General features: G+C 58.3%; 2 protein-coding genes across 3 annotated transcripts in view; one reads left to right on the plus strand and one right to left on the minus strand.

Annotated features, from left to right (window-relative positions):
* CHAF1B (chromatin assembly factor 1 subunit B) overlaps positions 1–18,423 on the plus strand; it is a 158,424-nt gene that overhangs the window by 80,397 nt on the left and 59,604 nt on the right. The gene's annotated exons all lie outside the window — the stretch shown is intronic.
* CLDN14 (claudin 14) overlaps positions 1–18,423 on the minus strand; it is a 78,480-nt gene that overhangs the window by 43,394 nt on the left and 16,663 nt on the right. The window contains exon 1 of one of the 2 annotated variants that reach the window (XM_059685945.1): positions 8,178–8,423. The exons of the other annotated variant lie outside the window; for it this stretch is intronic. The gene's annotated coding sequence lies outside the window, so the exon portion shown is untranslated. Of the gene's footprint in view, positions 1–8,177; positions 8,424–18,423 lie in introns of those variants that run through there. 2 annotated transcript variants of the gene reach the window in all.

Raw genomic sequence — 18,423 nt, forward strand, 5'->3', positions numbered from 1 at the left:
CGGAGGAGCAGGGCCGGCTCTGACGCCGTGGCTTCGTGTTTCCACGCGGATCCGCTGCCGTGTGCGTCCAGCGGCCTTGCCAGGTGGCCGGCAGCCTCGCAGCGACATTTCCCGCTTCCTGCCTTTACTCCCTGATGGGAGATAACGAGGCAGGGATTCCCGTTGCGGGTAATATGTGGCTGCAGCCTTTTGTACTCGTGACAGATGAACGGCTTATTGGGCAACCGTTTCTTAACTCTCCAGGGAGAGGCAGGACAGACGGCCGGCCACGGCGTCCGGCAGGAGAGGGGAGGCGCCCTTGCTAAGATATTCATCAGGACATCAAGTTTAAGTTCCTAATTCTTGCTCTTATTTTCTTTTCCTTAGAGGGAAAAACCCTGATTTTTTTCTGCTTAAAACATCTAAGCTCAAGGTTTTTTAAAAATATATTTTATTGATTTTTTTCACAGAGAGGAAGGGAGAGGGATAGAGAGTTAGAAACAACGATGAGAGAAATATCGATTCAGCTGCCTCCTGCACACTCCCTACTGGGGATGTGCCTGCAACCAAGGTACATGCCCTTGACCGGGATCGAACCTGGGACCCTTCAGTCCTCAGGCCGATGTTCTATCCACTGAGCCAAACCGGTCAGGGCTAAGCTCAGGGTTTTGAGGGGTCTGCAGACACCCTGGTTTTGGCTGCATCCCGATGTCCCTTTTCTAGACCCTCGTCTGATGCAGGCCCGAGGTGGCCGAGGAGTGGGCAAAGCTTGATGCTATTATCCAGGGTCGCTCAAAAGGACTTATTTGTCTCAAAATTTTTACTTTTTAATGTTATTACTCTTCAATGTTTGACACAAGGTTATCAATATTGTAAGATGGTTTGTTGTCGTTGTTGTTAATCTTCATCAGAGGATATTTTTCCATTGATTTTTAGAGAGAGCGGAAGGGAGAGGAAGAGACAGAGAGCAACATCAATGTGAGAGAGACACATCGATTGCTTGCCTTCTGCACACACCCGACCAGGGCCAGGCAACCTGCAACTGAGGTACATGCCCTTGACTGGAATGGAACCCGGGACCCTTCAGTCCGAAGGCTGATGCTCTATCCAGGAGCCAAACCATCTAGGGCCACCCTTAGGTTTTAACTTCTCTCTTTGATCTCACCCTTGGAGATAATTTTATTTTTCCCTGTAATTACAGTTAAAGATGAGCAAGTAAAAATGATAACCTTATTCCTAAAGTATCTATACTAATAAAAGCCTAGGTGGCCCTCGCACCCCCACGTCATCACAAGATGGTCACCCCCGTGTGGTCACAAGATGGTCAGCAGGGGAGGGCAGTTGGGGGCAACCAGGCCAGCAGGGGAGCAGTTAGGGGGCTATCAGGCTGACAGGCGAGTGGTTAGGAGCCAGCAGTCCTGGATTGTGAGAGGGATGTCCAACTGCCGGGTTAGGCCCACAGGGATTGGGCCTAAACCATCAGTCGGACATCCCCCAAGGGGTCCCAGATTGGAGAGGGTGCAGGCTGGGCTGAGGGACACCCCTCCCCCCACAGTGCACAAATTTCGTGCACCGGGCCTCTAGTGCATAAATAAAACTAACATGTCTTCCACCTTTCTTAGGTGCCAGGCAGTGTGGTAAGTGCTGTCCCCAGCCAAGTCCTTTAATCGTCACGGCTGTCCTTTGGGGCGAGGACTATTTATTATAACCTCCCTTTTCCACGGAAGGCACGTGAGGCTGGAGAGGAAACCAGCCTGAACCACACCTCTGACTTCAAGCTTCTCACTTCTGTGACGGAGAAAGCTGAGTGCCGGGCCGGGCACCTCTTGTTCCTGGGACATTCCAGCCTTCGCTTCTCAATGAGAAGGCAGCCCAGGGACGTCCCAGCTGCTGCTCTTCCCACCCGGTCTCCTCCAGCCTGGGTCCCGCTGGCCGGCAGAGCTGTGAGGAGTGTGGCTGGTCCCCAGCCCATCGCTGGAGCCTGGAGAATGTGGGTCTCCGGAGCTGTCTGTCCACGCGGTCCCTGCCCTGGAGACAGCGGCTCGCCCTGGGCCCCATTGGCTGGCCGATGGATTTTGCTCAGTAAAATGATCTGCATGTTGGAGGCTGCAGAAGGTTCTGGAAGCAGCAGAAGTTTCTGGAAATGGCTTCCTCCCTCCTCCACGCCCCCGCCCCCATCTCTACCACTGGCAGAACCAGCTCAGAGTGAGCTGCCACCTTGCCATGCCCTGCCCCCCAGCACTCAGAAGGGAGGTCGCCTGCCCGGCAGTTCCCCCGTTAGTAGCTCGAGCCTTTTATAAACTCATTTGTATTCATCCAGATGCCGTTTTGGCTACAGAGAAATGCGTCCTCCTCGCTAGAATTACAAATAACTTGAGCAGAACTCCGCAGGCAAGACAGATTCCTCGCGTTTGAACGGATGTATCTTTCCATACAAGGGCTTTCTTAAATCGACCCCCCCCCCATCTGTACATATATCGGACGGTGGTTTTAACAGAGAGGGTGCACGGCTAGCTTGGCTCCTGCACCCCACTCCCACCTCCCGGCAGGTGAAAAACCCAAATCCTCTGCCAGACATGCCCCTCGCCGCAGTCTTCCCGCCAGCCGGTGCGAGCTCACAAGGAAGGGACCACTACGGACATTTTCCATAACCTTCTCCCTTATTTGTACTCGTGAGTCTGAAAAATCAGCGCCACCTAATATGCGAAACACGAGACATGGAAAATTTTCCATAATATTCTTCTTATTCCTCATTTACACACGTCAGTCTAAGATCGGCATTACCAGCCCGCCCGGCGTGGCTCAGTGGCTGAGCGACGACCTATGAACCAGGAGGTCACGGTTCGATTCCTTGTTGGGGCACAGGCCCGGTTGTGGCTCGATCCCCAGTGTGGGACGTGCAGGAGGCAGCTGATCGATGCTTCTCTCTCATCATCGATGTTTCTATCTCTCTCCCTCTCCCTTCCTCTCTGAAATCAATAAAATATATTTTACAAATGAAATCGGCATTGCTGGACACAGGGAAGGAATGAAGTGAGGGCAATGCTGACTGCGGCACAGTGTCCACATCCCGGGGACCGGGGCTGGCTGGGCCCTGGCTCTGCTCCCGCCGGGACCGCGCAGCGCACTCCCGGGGATACAACCCCAGGGGCGGGGGGCGGGGCCTGGAGAGGAGGCCAGAAGGGTGAGCATCTCCATGGTTACTGTAAGCTCCCCTCGCACTTCAGTTACAGATTAAGTCGCTGCTCCAGGACTCCGCTGCAGGGCAGGTGTGGGAGGGATGCGTTTTCTTTAGTTTAGAAAACAAGCCCTCGGCCGTCAGGACAGCAGCCCCGTGGGAAGCTGGCTTGCAGGTCTCCTTTCAGCCACAGGTTGTGCTCTGCAAACAGGGCAGCAGCCAGGAGACTCCCCAGGGAAAAGGAGTGTGGGGGTCTCTGAGCGGGCGGGACCCCCCGCAACACTGCCTCTCTCTGTCCTCACCTCACACAGCAGTTTCCCCAGACAAGCGCAGGTGCCCCACTCGGGCAGGCCAACCAGCCTTTACTGAGCACCTACTGTGTGCCAGGCAGTGCCCAGGGGCGCAGGGAAGGTCACCGGGGTGCCTGCCCCACAGAGGAGCCAGCTGTGGAAATGAGGGAGGGGCCAGTCCAGGCGCCCAGGTGTGCCCCGTGGCCTGTGAATGACTGTGAGCTGGAGACAAGGCCCAGCTGACTCACGAAGAGCGTTGTACCCCCCCCCCCCCTTAACTGCCTAAAGCATTTAGACCGGGGCCTGTGCCAGGATGAGAGCTGTCACCAGAGGGAACTTGCTACATCAGAAGGACGCATGTGCGTGTCACGGCGAATGCTCACCAAGCACCTGCCCTCCTCCTCTCCTGGGAGGGTCCTCCTCCGTGAAGTCCCAGACCCTCCCCTCTGCTCCAGAGCTCAGGGTGCACGCCAGCCTCTATTCCTAATGCCAGCGCCTCTCACGACTGGGCGGGGGGGGGGGGGAGCGTACGCACAAAATGAAATCTGTGTTTCTCCTGTGAATCTGTCTCAGTCGATTCATCCAGAGGCCACCAAGGGACCTAGAGGGAAACCTTTCCTCCCCGACACAAGCATTTACGAGGTTAAGGTTCGGGTTATAATAAGGCCATATGATCATACAAACCTGATTCAGCCAAATCCCAGTACGAACAGATACAAGTGCAGTTTACAGAGGGAGGGGAGGAGGAGGGATTCTGACAAGGGCAGAGGCAGGGAGAGGCCCCAGCACAGCTGACAGGGCTCTGAAGAATAAACAGGCAGGACAGGGCCACTATTCCAAACAGCAGGAGGTGGTACACTGGGTGGAGTCAAGGAGGACAGCCTGGAGGAGGGGAGATGGGAGACCATAGCAAATCCTTGAACAGCACAAATAAAGAAAGAAGGGCTACAGCTCCACAAATGAACACAAAAAGAACTCCAAGACAGACTGTTGACTAAAAAAAACAAGATGAGAAACAAATTACATTAACACCCCCCCCACTAAAAACAATGTGATAGCTATCTATATAAAAGCCTAAGTGACCTTTGACTATCCGACCGGCCGGCCGGTAGCTATGACACGCACTGACCACCAGGGGCCAGATGCTCAACGCACAGGCATGGAAATATGGAACAGACAGATGAATCTCAGAGGGAAGGGGGGAAGGTGGAAGGTGGGAAGAGATTAACCAAAGATCTTATATGCATACTAGAGGCCCGGTGCATGGATTCATGCACCAGTGGGGTCCCTCAGCCTGGTCTGCGGGGATCGGGCTGAAATCGGCAGGCTGATATCCCCCGAGGGGTCCCGGATTGAGAGAGGGCGCAGGCCAGGCCGAGGGACCCCCACTGGGCCTCTAGTGTGCATATGTCTGTAAATGCATTTTTAAAGGTCTCTATAATGCATATACCCTGAACTATAGAGTCTCTACGAGGGGCAGGAGGAAATGAGGCTTGAGGGTGGGGGCCAGGTTGGACTTTAGCTTTATTTCCTTTAATTTTTTTTTTTTATGAATTAAGGAGAATATAGTCTGTATTACCTAGGTAATGAGAACATATTTTTACATTTAATCAATAATCTATTTACCTTTCATTGTAACACGTGGCACTTGAGGGCATTACATTATGTCTGTCTCTGTCTAGGCTTGGTATTTCAGTCAAATGGATTCTGAATGTGAATCAGAATTACTGGTGCATAAAACCCAGAGCTCTCTGCAGAGGAAATGTGGCTTTCTCTGGGCTTTTTGTTTATGGGCACAGGAAGAGGCGGGGAAAATAATTTATGGGAAAGTCGTTGTCTTTACGTTTTCCAGGAAGCCATGAAAATGACATTAAAATGGCTTTTTTTCAAAAAACTTCACTCGCTCAACCATAAAAACGCGTTCCCTGCACAGGAGACACGTCCCAGCCATGCCTGAGTGGAACCCACTAGCAACTGGGTCAGGACCCAGCGAGTTAGTTCTGCCCAGCGGTGCCGTGTGACCTTGACAGCCGACCTCAGGTGCCAGGACTTTTACCACGAAGACAGAACACGAGTCTTAAAAAGTGTGCTTCCAACTGATTTTGAAAGTGAGATTCTAATCCAAGTCTTGCAGGACCTCTTATTCAAAAGCTACATTGGTGGCGTTGAATAAAAAAAAACCCCACAAAAAAAAATATAAAGGCTTCTTTGGAAAATATGGTGAGAAAGAGAAATCAGTCTTTGGACTAAAGAAAACATTGAAGTTCGATGGGAAATGGATTTGTGCCGAAAGGATTCCCCCCCATGTCTCTGTGCAGCTGGGGCTCGGACCCTATGAAGTCGCTGTGCCACCTACCAGATGCCTGTCTCCCCACCTCTGTCTTGGTGAGGACACCGTGTGTCCCCAGCCATCTGGCCCTTTGAGTCACCACACCCCTGTTTGGTTCAGGTCTATTTGCCGGAACCGCGAGACCCTCGGCTCACATCTGGGCGCTGCTCCTGAAATGCTGAGCCAGAAAGCAGGTCACTTCAGCAGGGGCTGCGGTTCCCGAGCTCAGCCACCCTCTGCCCAGTGAGCACACTCGGGGGGCCGGGGTGACCCGCGAGGCTCCGCCGGGCAGGACTGCACATCTGGCCGCACCTCCCACCAGCGAGTGGGAAGGAGCTGGGCACAGAGTCCAGCTGGACAGAGGGACAGGACAGTGAGCGTGGGAGGGGCCTGCTGTGTCGCCCTGCTGTGGGGGGCAGGGGGAGCCCAGCACGGTCTCCCGTTCAGCACCAGATCACTGAGGGGGCGTGCCCGCGAGCCAGGCTCTGTGGCCGTGTGGAAAGATGCTCTCGGCTTACCATCGTTAACTGAATTTCTGAGCTATCACTGAGGCTTTCAAATCATGGTTATGAAGCCCTGGCTGGTGTGGCTCAGTGGATAGAGCGTCGGCCTGCAGACCAAAGGGTCCGGGTTCGATTCTGGTCAAGGGCATGTACCTTGGTTCCAGTCTCCTCCCCGGCCTGGGCCCTGGTTGGAGCTCATGCAGGATAACCCATTGATGTGTGTCTCTCACATCGATGTTTCTCTGTCTTTCCCTCTCTCTTCCACTCTCTCTAAAAACCAATGGAAAAATACCCTCGGGTGAGGAGTAATAACAGTCACAATGGTTACAGCGGTGCTGTGCCAACGTGGGAAACGCTGGTGTAGACTGAGCCAGGGACCGAGCAGACCACGGCAGCTGCGCGCTGTGGGAATGAGCGGCGAACCCTGGCCTGCAGGCGCCCGGCCGGCCGAGCCGGGGAAAAGGCAGCAGTTCAGTTTCCTGGGGGAAGAGTTTCATTTAACAATCCCATCTATTCATGGGAACGGGCAATTTTACACATATTCACCAAGTTATACCAACGACACCAATCCTCCCCGAGGCGGAATCTGGCTTTTTGGAAACCTGGGCGTCCTGGGGGCGGGGCAGGTGGGACTGCGACTGGGGGCTGCCTGGGAGAGCTGTGACCGAGCGCAGGGCAGCGTGGGAGCCCGCATGCTCCGGGCCCCTCCACGCATGCTCCTGTTTTACCGCAAATGCCGAGAGAGGCTGGCGACTGAGGCCCGGCACCTTCCCGCCAGGACAGCACGGTGGTGCACAGCCGCCTCCCCAGCCTGCCCCCCCCCCACACCTACACCAGCTCCTCTGCTGTGTCTGCCACCCAGCTCACGCGCCCCCCATTTTCACGGCGCTTCCCAGCCCGGCGTGTGCTCGCCCCTCTTCCAACACTCATGGGTCAATAGCATGAGAGGATCCAGCAGCATCGGCCCAGCCACCGCAAGGAGTGACCCCCCCCCCCCCAGCAACGCAGGACGGAGCCCTCGCCGGCGGGGGGAGGGGGTGCAGCGAGCGTGGTCTCACTGCAGTGCCAGCCTTGGGAGCGGGCTCGGTGCCAACAACAGACGTTGTCCAAAACGGGGCAGCGGGGCGTTGGCTCGCATACACCTGCCGCGGAAAAGCGCGTCCTGTAAACAAACAGCACCTCTGTCAGCTCCGCGGCGAGGCGTGGGGAAAAGCACCTGCTGCCACGCTCAGCGAAAAGGACCGTGCAGAGTTGTATGCAGGTTATGATGATAAATGTGAAAGGTGCCTCTAGAGGCGGGAAAGGAGGACAAAGGCAGATGCGTGTTAATACACTTGCATCTGAATATGAGCGCATGTGTGACCGCAAGTTCATGTGGGAGGAATGGATGGTGCGACAGAGACGGGTGGGGTCCCCGGACAGCTCTGAGCCTCAGGGGGTGAGATCCTGACTTAACCACAGCTTCTCTGTTTACAGACGCACAGCTCTTCTGTGACCGTGTGTGTGTGTGTGTGTGTGTGTGTGTGTGTGTGTGTGTGTGTGTGTGAGCTAGTTGCAGACTTCCTAAGATACGTTAATAAACCTCACACACACACACCTCCTCTGACCTCTGACTTCATTTGCCTGGGAAGCACACCTCAGACAACAGCGCGTCCAGACCTCGGTCACGGGCCAGTGACATCGACACCAACTCCTTTGCCGCTGCCCCCGGGTCAGCAGCAACCCCTGTGACAGGGACCCCTCTGCCATCACTCCTGCTTCCTGGGGCCCCCGGGTGGGCGCGGTGGGCTCCTGGGCCGAGCCTGCACCGGATCCCACCCTAAAAGTCCCCGAGGCTGGGAGGAAAGGAACCCCTCTGGCCGCGCCTGGATGGTCATGCGCTGGGAACCCCGACTCACCCCTCCTGGGAGCTTCGCAGCAGCTCATGGCCGCTCACCATCGATCGCAGCTGCGGCGCTCGCTCCTGTGCCCCTGGGAGCCGCCTGAGCCTGGAGCCGCCTGAGCCTGGGCCTCGGTGGCCCAAGGGTGGCCTTGCAGAGCACAGCGACCGACTGCGCGGGATGAATAATTGACGCATTGGAATGGAATTACCGACGAGGTTCCGGCCGCCCGCAGGCCACACCTGTCCTTGTCCCGGCTGCCTCTCCCCGGGGGACTGGTCTCCGCAGAAACCACACGGGTGCCAGCACCGGGCACCGCCTCCTGGCTGGGAACACACCCACACGCTCCTGTTTCAGGCTCAGGCTCATTAGCACCCCCTGGCAGGTGCCCTCCGCCCGGCAGGAGGGGTGTGAAAACCCCGCCACACGCCCCCACCCCTCCACAGAGGGCGGAGGGATCACCATCTGGGGCTGGGGCTGGCTCTGGAGTGGAGGGAGCCCCAATTTCCAGAGAGCAAGTGCTGCTCCTCCATTTCCAGGCATTCTCCCAGCAGATATTTAGAGCACCCACCAGGTGCCAGCTCGATGCGATGGGGGATGGGGGCGGGGAGGCTGCGGTGCTCATGGGGGGGCGGGGGAGGCAGTAAGGAAACCACAGTGCGGGGTGGGGGTGAGCAGAGCGAGGGGACGTCGTGGGAGAGGCTCAGGGACGCCCTCCCCCGCGCTGTGTGCAGACGCACATGGTTTAGTGACACGCAGTGGCCTGCGGGCGCTCTCACCACGCTGTGACCAGAGCTCTCTGTGGGGCCAGCACAGCAGCCTGCCGCGCGGACCGCATTGTGCCGTTTTACAGAGTGCACTGAGGCCCTGGCCCCAGGCCCCAGCGCAGTGGACGGTCCGGCTGGGACGTGCACCCCGCCGCCGGCTCCAGCCCCACCCCGACCGCCGTGCTATCACGGGTGTCTACCCTCCTCTTTCCCGAACGCGAGGCGAGGCCGCGGCCATCCACACGCATGAAGCACTTGGGGAAGCGGAGGACCCCCCGGGTTCCGGCTCACACGTCCCGTGGGTCCCTAACGTGGGCGGGAGGCCGCGTGATTCTCGGGCCGTTTGCCAGGCGAGGCAGCCGAGCCGCCAGGGGCCACCCAGCGCCCGCAGCGGGGCCTGTGTCGCTGGTGCCGTCCGCCGTGCTGAGCTGCCGCTGCTTTGGCTGGGACGCGGTGGCGGGGTTCAGTTCGGGGTCCCCGTGGGTGACACTCGAGAAGACAGGAGCCACACCAGCTCCCGCCTCCCGCCTCCGCCAACCAGGTTTCCATTACATGGGCGGGCGCTGCCTGCTAGCCAGGTGGGTGGTGGGTGCCCCCAGGACCCCGTGGGAGACGGCAGGATGGCACCTGCCCTGACAGGTCGTCGCCCTGGGCCCATTCTGCTGCCATCCCCCCATCTTTTGTTGTTGCTGCTAATCCTCACCTGAGGATATTTTTTTCCCAGTGATTTTTAGAGAGTGGAAGGGAGGGAGAGAAGAAAGAGAGAAACATGGATGTGAGAGAGACACATCGATTGGTTGCCTCCCAACTAACCTGCAACCCAGGTACATGCCCTTGATGGGGAACTGAACCCAAGACCCTTCAGTGTGAAGGCCGATGGACGCTCTAACCACAGAGCCATGCCAGCCAGCGGGGACCCCCCCTTTCTTTTAAATATATTTTTATTGATTTCAGAGAGGAAGGGAGAGGGCGAGAGAATCATTGATCGGCTGCCTCCTGCACACCCCACCCCGGGGGTCGAGCCTGCACTCAGGCATGTGCCCTCACCCGGAATCCAACCGTGACCTTCTGGTTCCTAGGTTGATGCTCAACCCCTGAGCCACACCGCCCCCCCTTTCTTGAGGCGGACAGCACTGAGGGCAAGGGCCTGTCCCTGAGTGAGGGGTGCCAGGGAACCCAGCCCGAGTGCAGAACCAGGGGGCCCACACTCCTGGGCGCCCAGACCCCCACCCACAGAGTAGACGTAGCCGGATCCCGGTCCCTGAGAAGTATTAGCCCTGGAGGCTGACGTTCTCCCAGGCCCGGCCAGGCAGCCCTGCCTCCACCGCCTGACTCTCCCAGGAGGGCCAGGGGGCTGGAGTGGGGATTCGGCCTGAGCAGCCACGCTGAGCCCGGGGAGAGTTTGGACTTGGCTGGGGCCGACCCACAGGCACCCTGGAGCGCGCTCAGACGCCCCGCGAGCCCAAGCAAAACCTCCCCGTGTTTCATCCAAGTAGGCTGCGGCCGTCGGAGTGAGCTCTCCCTCCTCCTTCCTGCTGACCCGCCTGCAGGGCGGCCTTGGACGGGGCTGGACAGCTGGAGAGATGGGCAGCGACTGCGCTGAAATACGAGATTCGGGGGGGGGGGGGCAGGCTGTCAGGACAAGGGCGGAGGGAGACGCGCACGCAGCAGCCATGCGGAAGCTGTAGGGACAGTAAATTTACTGATTGTCGAAGGTAGCTTAATAGCAAAACCACACGCTCTGCCTCAACCCCTCAGCCCCCGCAGCCTGTGTGCCGCATCGGCTCCAGGGAGGGTGTGCGGCCATGTGGTGGAAACCAGGCAAAAAGGCTTGCGTGCCTGTAGGGGACTGGAGAGTAAATGCCTTCCAGCCCAAGCAATGCAGGGAGCTGGGGTCTGAGGCATTACTTTTCTTTTTAAATATATATTTTTTAATTGATTTCAGACAGGAAGGGAGAGAGGGAGAGATAGAAACATCAATGATGAGAGAATCATGGATCGGCTGCCTCCTGCACGCCCCCCACTGGGGATCAAGCCCGCAACCCGGGCATGTGCCCTGACCGGGAATTGAACTGTGACCTCCTGGTTCAGAGGTTGATGTTGAATCAGTGAGCCACGCTGAGGCATTTCTTAAACCTGGGGGGGGGGGGGCGGGGGGGGAAGAGAGAGAGAGAGAGAGAGAGAGGAAGGATGCAGGCCCCTCGCCTGCGGTGACTCTCTCGTTCTCCATCACCTTCTGCACTTTCTCTGTTAAGCCAGGGCAAGGGGAGTCACTTAGATTTTGGAGTCGTAAGAATTGATTTTTAACAAGTAGAGATTCAAATGCAGCATTTTAAAGAGCCCGGGAGTTTGAGTGGATGGAGATGAGGGACCACGTAGATGCGGGGCCCGCTCTTGGGCCGGGTAAAGAGGCGCCAGTGTCTGGGTCCCCCAGGCTTTTGCGGGCTGGTTGCTACAGGTGACTCTCCATCAGAAGGTGGGCAGCGCTCCCGGGGGCAGGTGTGCGTGCAGCATGCGGGGAGCCCAAGGACCCTTAACCCGACGATCAAAACCAGCCACCCCGGGCGTCACCTTCAACAACTTGCCGCACGTGCAGGACTGCGGGTTCCCTCGGCACCAGGGCTCTTTGTGCCTCCAGGTCTCTAGTTTTTAAAATTTATATTTTTATTGAGTTCAGAAAGGAAGGGAGAGGGAGAGATAGAAACATCAAGGGTTGGCTGCCTCCTGCACGCCCCCTACTGGGGATCAAGCCCGCAACCTGGGCAGGTGCCCCGACCGGGAATCGAACCGTGACCTCCTGGTTCATAGCTTGATGCTCAACCGCTGAGCCACACCGGCTGGGCTGAGATTTCAGTTTTACAGACCAAGTTTGCTTCTGCCGGAATGTTCCCAGGAGACATCCGGCCAAGCCTGTTGGGAGGCTGAGTGGAGGAGGGGGGAGAGGTCCCTCAGACTCTTCTTACCCCTGGGGCCTCGCTGAGGGCGGTCAGTGTTTCCGAGAGACCTAAGCCCTCTCTCCAGCTGCCAGAGTAAGAGCCAGGGGGGATGTCCTGAGGGGCCCCCACAAACCCTCCCAGGAAGCAGAGGCTGTAGCCTGGGCCTGCCTACAGTCTGGAGAGAAATCGCATTCCCAGGATGGCCAACCTCTGGCTGCCATGACGTTTATTCCTGGGCTAAACCAGAGGCACATGGGAGTTTGCACCTTGTTTTAGTGTTTACTCCCTGAAGAATTACTTTGGCTAAATCGCACGTTAGTCTCACCTTATGGGCCCACTTCTAAAGAAAGTGCATTCATGTCTGGCTGGCGTGGCTCAGTGGTTGTCGACCTATGAACCACGAGGTCAGGGTTCAATTCCCGGTCAGGGCACATGCCCGGGTTGGTTGTGGGCTCGATCCCCAGTGGGGGGCATGCAGGAGGCAGCCAATCAGTGATTCTCTCTCATCATTGATGTTTCTGCCTCTCTCTCCCTCCCTTCCTCTCTGAAATCCATATTTAAAAAAAAGAAAAAGGAAAGCGTGTTTAGGAAACAGATTCTCGGCCGCCCTGGAGTGGGAGGGGCGTTCCCGGAGCCGCAGGAAGCCGGTCTCTGACCTCTGCGTCAGGACAGTTGCCCCACACGATCCCTCTCAGGCCGGAAGCCAGGAGGAGCTGTGCTTGCTCCACAGCTGGTTCAGTGTCTGTCACTAGACACCCGAGCTCCTGGCTGGTCACGTGATGCCTTTGGGTTGATGCAGGACTCGCCGATCCCGCCCCCCCGCTCCCCCCCAACCCCAAGATGGACAAGGCGTAGCCCGTGCGCTTTCCGCCGTCCTCTCCCCTCTGTCTTTGCTCCGTTCCCCGTCACACGTCCCTCAACACACGCACTTGTCTTTCTTATTGTGAAAAATTCCCAACAAATGTAAACATTTACCCTCGTTATTGTACAATATTTCCAACGTACATAAAACAGTGGGTGTACTGTAATGAGCCCTCATATATCCATCACCACGCTTAATGATTTTCAACTCTGAGCCGATCTCCAAACATTTCCTTTCATCTTATTGGGGTTTTGCATCTTTGCAAGCCCCCGGACATTTAACCACCACCACAAGTCGCCGGTCTCATCTGGAGGTGATTTTGCACACACTCCCCCCCTCCCCCCCGCCAGGACATTTGGCAAAATAAGCAGAGACGTTGCCGGTCGTCACCCTGGGCGGGCAGCGGGGCACTGACCTCTATGCAGAGTCAGGGCTGCTGCTCGCTCCCAAGACGCTCCGGACGACCCCACCACACAGCGTGACCCGGCCGCCGCCGGCCACAGGCTGAGGTGGACAAACCGCCCAGAAGATGAAAAGTCGGTTCCTGGGCAGTCGGCCTGAATAAAGCACAGCCCGCGTGTTCAAGCTGAGAAGTATTCCGAGCGCCGTAGGCCGTGTGGCTTATGGTACACGCGTGGTACATACGCTGAGTCACCAGCCAGAAACACGTCGGCAGGGCCTGTGCTGGGGCAGGGGACTGCGAGGCTGGAGGACAGGGCAGACAAAGACTTACTGGATAAACCCAAGGACTTATATGCTTATTGCATAGCCCATGGACATGGGCAATAGGCTAGTGAAGACCGGGAGGGGGGGGAGGTAGGGGCTGGGAGGAGGGGGAATGGGGGGAGAAATGGGAGAAATCTGTGATACCATCAACAATAAAACATATATTTAAAAAAATGATGTCTTGCCCAGTTGGTGTGGCTCCATGGTTGAGTGTCAACCTATGAACCAGGAGGTCAGGGTTTAATTCCCGGTAGGGCACAGGCCCGGGTTGCAGGCTCGATCCCCAGTGGGGGGCGTGCAGGAGGCAGCCGATCAATGATTCTCTCATCATTGATGTTTCTCTCTCCCTCCCTCTCCCTTCCTCTCTGAAACCAATGAAAATAATTTTTTAAAGACTTACTCTTCACTATATCACTTCGTGTCTTTTATATTTTATAATGTACGTGTGTCTTACCTACTTAAAATAGTGCTTTTTTGAATAACATGGGGCACATGGACTGTTTTCAAAGAATTAAAAAATATGAAAGTTTTATTTCCAAGTAAAGGTTTAGCATGGCTGTGTAAGGAGACCAGAAAGAACTTCGCTACGGGTCCCAGGGCTCGGTGGGCCGGTCGGCACCGAGAGCGGCAAGGGAATCAGAAACACGTGGTGGCGGCGTCTGGCCCCGCAGGACGGGTGGATTGTGGGAGCGCGCAGTCGAACACGATGTACCCGTGCCAACCACGGACACTAATGAGCCCTCAGCTCAGGCAGTGGGTCTCCCAGGGCCAGGCAGAGGGGCGGGCGGCCTGCAGCCGGGCCCAGCAGTGCAGGCAGGAGCGGCCCCGAGCCCTGAGGGGTCCTGCCCCAGCCGCGAGTGGCCACATGCCCAGGGAAGCCCTGGCCCTCGTCTGGTCTCCCAGAGGAGACAGCCCTGGTGGGTTGAAAGTGGTGTTGGAAGTGAGGTGAGCCCTTGATTCTCTCAAAGACCGCCATTCCCCCCAGTAGGCCCAGCAGGAAGGCTGCACTTAGTAGGCTCACAGACCCACCGCCTCTCCATCCGCCTCTCCCTCCAGGCGCCCCTCCCCCTCGGCTCCACTCCCAAGGGCTTGTGTGGGCAGCTTTTGTTTGCCGTGCGCCCCTCTACCCGGCCTTTGCACATGCCGTTCCCTCTCCCATGTACACTCTTCCTTGCGCTCTTTCCCAGTTGGTGTCTGCTCCGTTTCCTCCTCCAGGAAGCCCGCCCTGACTGCCCTCGGAAGTCACTGGGACTCCTTCTCAGGGGCAGGTATGGATAAATGCCCGTCTCCTCTCTGGGCTCTGAGCTTCGTGGAGGAGGTCCGAGTCCAGTTTGTTGGCCCGAGCCTGGCTCAGGACCCAGCACATACTTGGGACTCTGCAAGTGTCAGCTGACCAAGGGACCCAGTGAGTCAGAATGACACTGCCCAGAGCTGTGCACCCCGAGCGCTGGGCCAGGCATCTTGGAAGAGCAGCCGGTGGGAGGGGCAGGGGCCTCTGGGGTGTGGGGCAGAGGGTGGCCTGGCATCTTCTGTGACTTCCCTGGGGGCAGGGGCCCACGTGTGGCCAGGTCTGGTGGATCGTACCCTGACCACACTGCAGCCTCTTTTGTTTCTTCCCTCCTACCTGGTCCGGATGGGGTAAGGCTGCCTCACTGATGCTCAGGTGATGAGTTAATCGCCCCCTAAGGTTGGGCAGGGGTGTGGAGGTAGGTGAGGGGTGTGGGGGGTTGGTCGGGGGTGTGGGGGGTTGGTTGGGGGTGTGGGGGGTAGGTCGGGGGTGTGGGGGGTTGGTTGGGGGTGTGGGGGGTAGGTCAGGGGTGTGGGGGGTTGGTTGGGGGTGTGGGGGGTAGGTCGGGGGTGTGGGGGGTTGGTTGGGGGTGTGGGGGGTAGGTCAGGAGTGTGGGGGGTTGGTTGGGGGTGTGGGGGGTAGGTCGGGGGTGTGGGGGTTGGTTGGGGGTGTGGGGGGTAGGTCAGGGGTGTGGGGGGTAGGTCAGGGGTGTGGGGGGTTGGTTGGGGGTGTGGGGGGTAGGTCGGGGGTGTGGGGGGTTGGTTGGGGGTGTGGGGGGTAGGTCAGGGGTGTGGGGGGTAGATTGGGGGTGTGGGGGGTTGGTTGGGGGTGTGGGGGGTTGGTCAGGGGTGTGGAGCTCAGGAGTAGGAGCTGAGATTCTCCAGGACAATCTGGGGAACATGAGGAGCCCCTCCCAAGATGACACTGGAGAGGGGTGACAGGTTCCCGCCTTCCCTGGCTACGGGGACCCCAGCTGCAGCGCCTGCCCCTTCTCCCATAATGCCCTGGGCATGTTCCAGTTGCTGAGCGGTGGTGATGGGGACCTTGTTATGTCCGGTGCCCAGCTAGGCTGTTCCCCGAGAGCAAGACTGTGGGAGTCTCCTTCCTTTTCACCCCCAAGCCACGCTCAGCGCCTCGAGCATCGAGCTGCTCAGTGAATGTCTACAGGGAGGGCTCCCACGTCTGCGTGGGTCGCGTGCCCAGAGGGCTCCTTTTAAAAACTTGTCCCTCTGGCCATGATTTCTGTCAGCATGAGCAGCAGTGGAGATGCAAAGGAAGGGGGCTCGATTCCAGCCAGACTTGTCCATTCCTTCAGGTGTTACACACACACACACACACACACACACACACACACACACACACACATGCACACACATGCACACGCACATGCACACACATGCACACACACACACACCTGCAGCTACCGAGAATTCTCGTGGAGCAAGCGCGGTGAAGTGTAAGGAAACGTAAAGTGAGAAAGACGGATTTGGTGCTGAAAAGTGAATTGATGGGGAGAAACGACGTGTGGGCTCCTGCGTGAGAGGAGCTGCGAGACACTGAGGCCCCGGGGAGCCCGGGCGGACGGGTGGGCGGCAGGTGTGCGGCCCCTGGGGGACCCCGCAGGCCCCGAGGCCGGTTCCCTTCACTGGTCTCTAGACCGAACCTCGGCAATGTGTCCTGGACTTGCGCCCGCCCCGAGGCTGTGGGAGGGGGTGCTCCCAGGGCCCCCCAACCTCTCACAGCAGCTTCCTAGTGAGGGGCGGGGCTCTGGGCTCCCCCGCAGGTAGGAGTCACCTGCCCCAGGCGAGGATGCTGAAGCCGAGGGGGGGCCGAATCAGAGAACTCCCCTCCTCCTGCGGGTCTTCACCCCCAGTCACCCCCCCAGCTTCCTGCGGCAGCCCCTCCCCGGCCTGGGGCGCACGCCTTTCCGCCTTTCCGGGGGGCTTAGTGCTTAGCTTTTCTCCTGACATGGACGGCCCGAAGGCCACGCGTGTCGCAGGCTCGGTGACATCTCTCCCTCCTGGCTGTGGGCTGCAATGACCCCTCGAGGCGTTGCTCCCCGCCCTGTCCCAGCATCACTGCCTGTGCCTGGACCGTGGGACGCGGGCCCCTGCCCAGTGGGGAAGGATGGACGGATTGGAGTCAGGTGATGCCTTGGGTTGGTGACGATGCTGTGTTTCCATCTATTTAAAGACACGGCCTTTCTAAAGGCCCTAACGCACTGCGTGGTCCCACTCTAATCTTTAAAAAATATGTTTTCAGCGATTTCTAGAGAGAGAGGAAGGGAGAGGGATAGAGACATGGAAACATCCATGACAGAGAAACATCGTCCATTGGCCGCCGCCTGCACGCCCCACACTGGGACGGAGCCCGCAACCCGTGCATGTGCCCTGACCGGGAATCGAACCCTGACCTCCTGGTCCTAGGTCGACGCCTGCAGGGAGACAGGGACGCACAGAGACGTGGAGGGAGGAGGCCCAGTGGGGTCGGGGCAGAGGCTGGAGGAGGCGTCTGCAAGCCAAAGCCCAGGGCTGCCAGCAGCCCTCGAGGAGGTGCAAGGGGCCAGGGAGGACTCCCTCGGAGCCTCCCTCAGAGTCAGCCCTGCAGACACCCTGACCTCGGACCCCAGCCCTGCAGACACCCAGCCTCCAGCTCGAGAGAACTACCTCCTGTGTAAACCCAGGAGCCCCTGGGAACTAACCAGGGACTCGGTGGCCTGGATGACCCCTCTGGGGCTCCCCTCTAGGAAAAAGGAGGGGACCCAGGGAGGCCCCAAGCCGACACCGCTCACCCTCGGACAGGCTTTGTCCCAAGCTCCTCCTGCAGGAGCTGCCGGGGAACTCGGTCCACGCCCTCCTGGCACAGGCCTCTCCCTCACGGCCCGGTCCTGGCCGCCTGGCCTCCCGGCCCACAGACTTGATCATCATTTTGCCCGGCTGTGGGCAGGTGCCCCGCCCGGGGTAGAGGCCGCAGGCGGCTGTTGGATGGCAGCCTGTGCGTACTCCAGAGAGGAGCTGGGTCCCAGCGTCGGGGATGCTGTTTTTCTGTGCTGGGTCTGAGACACACCTGGGGGCAGGTACCTCCCAGCCAGATCCATAGATCCATCCCAGGGGCCCTCCTGGAGGCCTGGAGGTGCCAGGCGCCATCCCTCAGCCCACACGGGGGGGGGGGGGGGCAGGAGGGAGGCGGGAGGGGGGCATACACATTTTCACGTAGAAAATAAAATAGCGTCGAGTGAAGTTCTCACTTGTTGTTGGACATAAACAGACAACCACTCGGTTCAACACCGTCTGTCCCGTCGGCCGAAACGCGCTCAGCATGGCCCATCAGTCCGGCCGCTCCCGGAGCCAGACCAGCTGCTGTCCTCATCACTTTAAAAGGACGGAGGGAAGGGGAAGAGGCTGTCCTCTGTGAGCTCCCCGCTCGCTCACAGCAAGAAATGGGAGGAGTGGTGAGTTCCGGAACATTTGCAACCGATTATGTTGTTGGGAGCTGGCGCTGAGGCCCGAGGCGTCCCCGGGAGCCGCTCGCTGGCACGAGCCAAACGCAGGCAAACGAGAAGGCACCTCAGAACGTGCGGGAGGAACACTCCCCGTCACAAAAAGGAATGGAGACCCGGTGCCTTCCTCAGCGGCGAAGCATCCAGGGCTGCTGTAAAAACAGTAACGAGCTAAGGATGGTTCTG

The sequence above is a fragment of the Myotis daubentonii genome, chromosome 3, assembly GCF_963259705.1.
Source record: "Myotis daubentonii chromosome 3, mMyoDau2.1, whole genome shotgun sequence".
NCBI lineage: Eukaryota > Metazoa > Chordata > Mammalia > Chiroptera > Vespertilionidae > Myotis > Myotis daubentonii.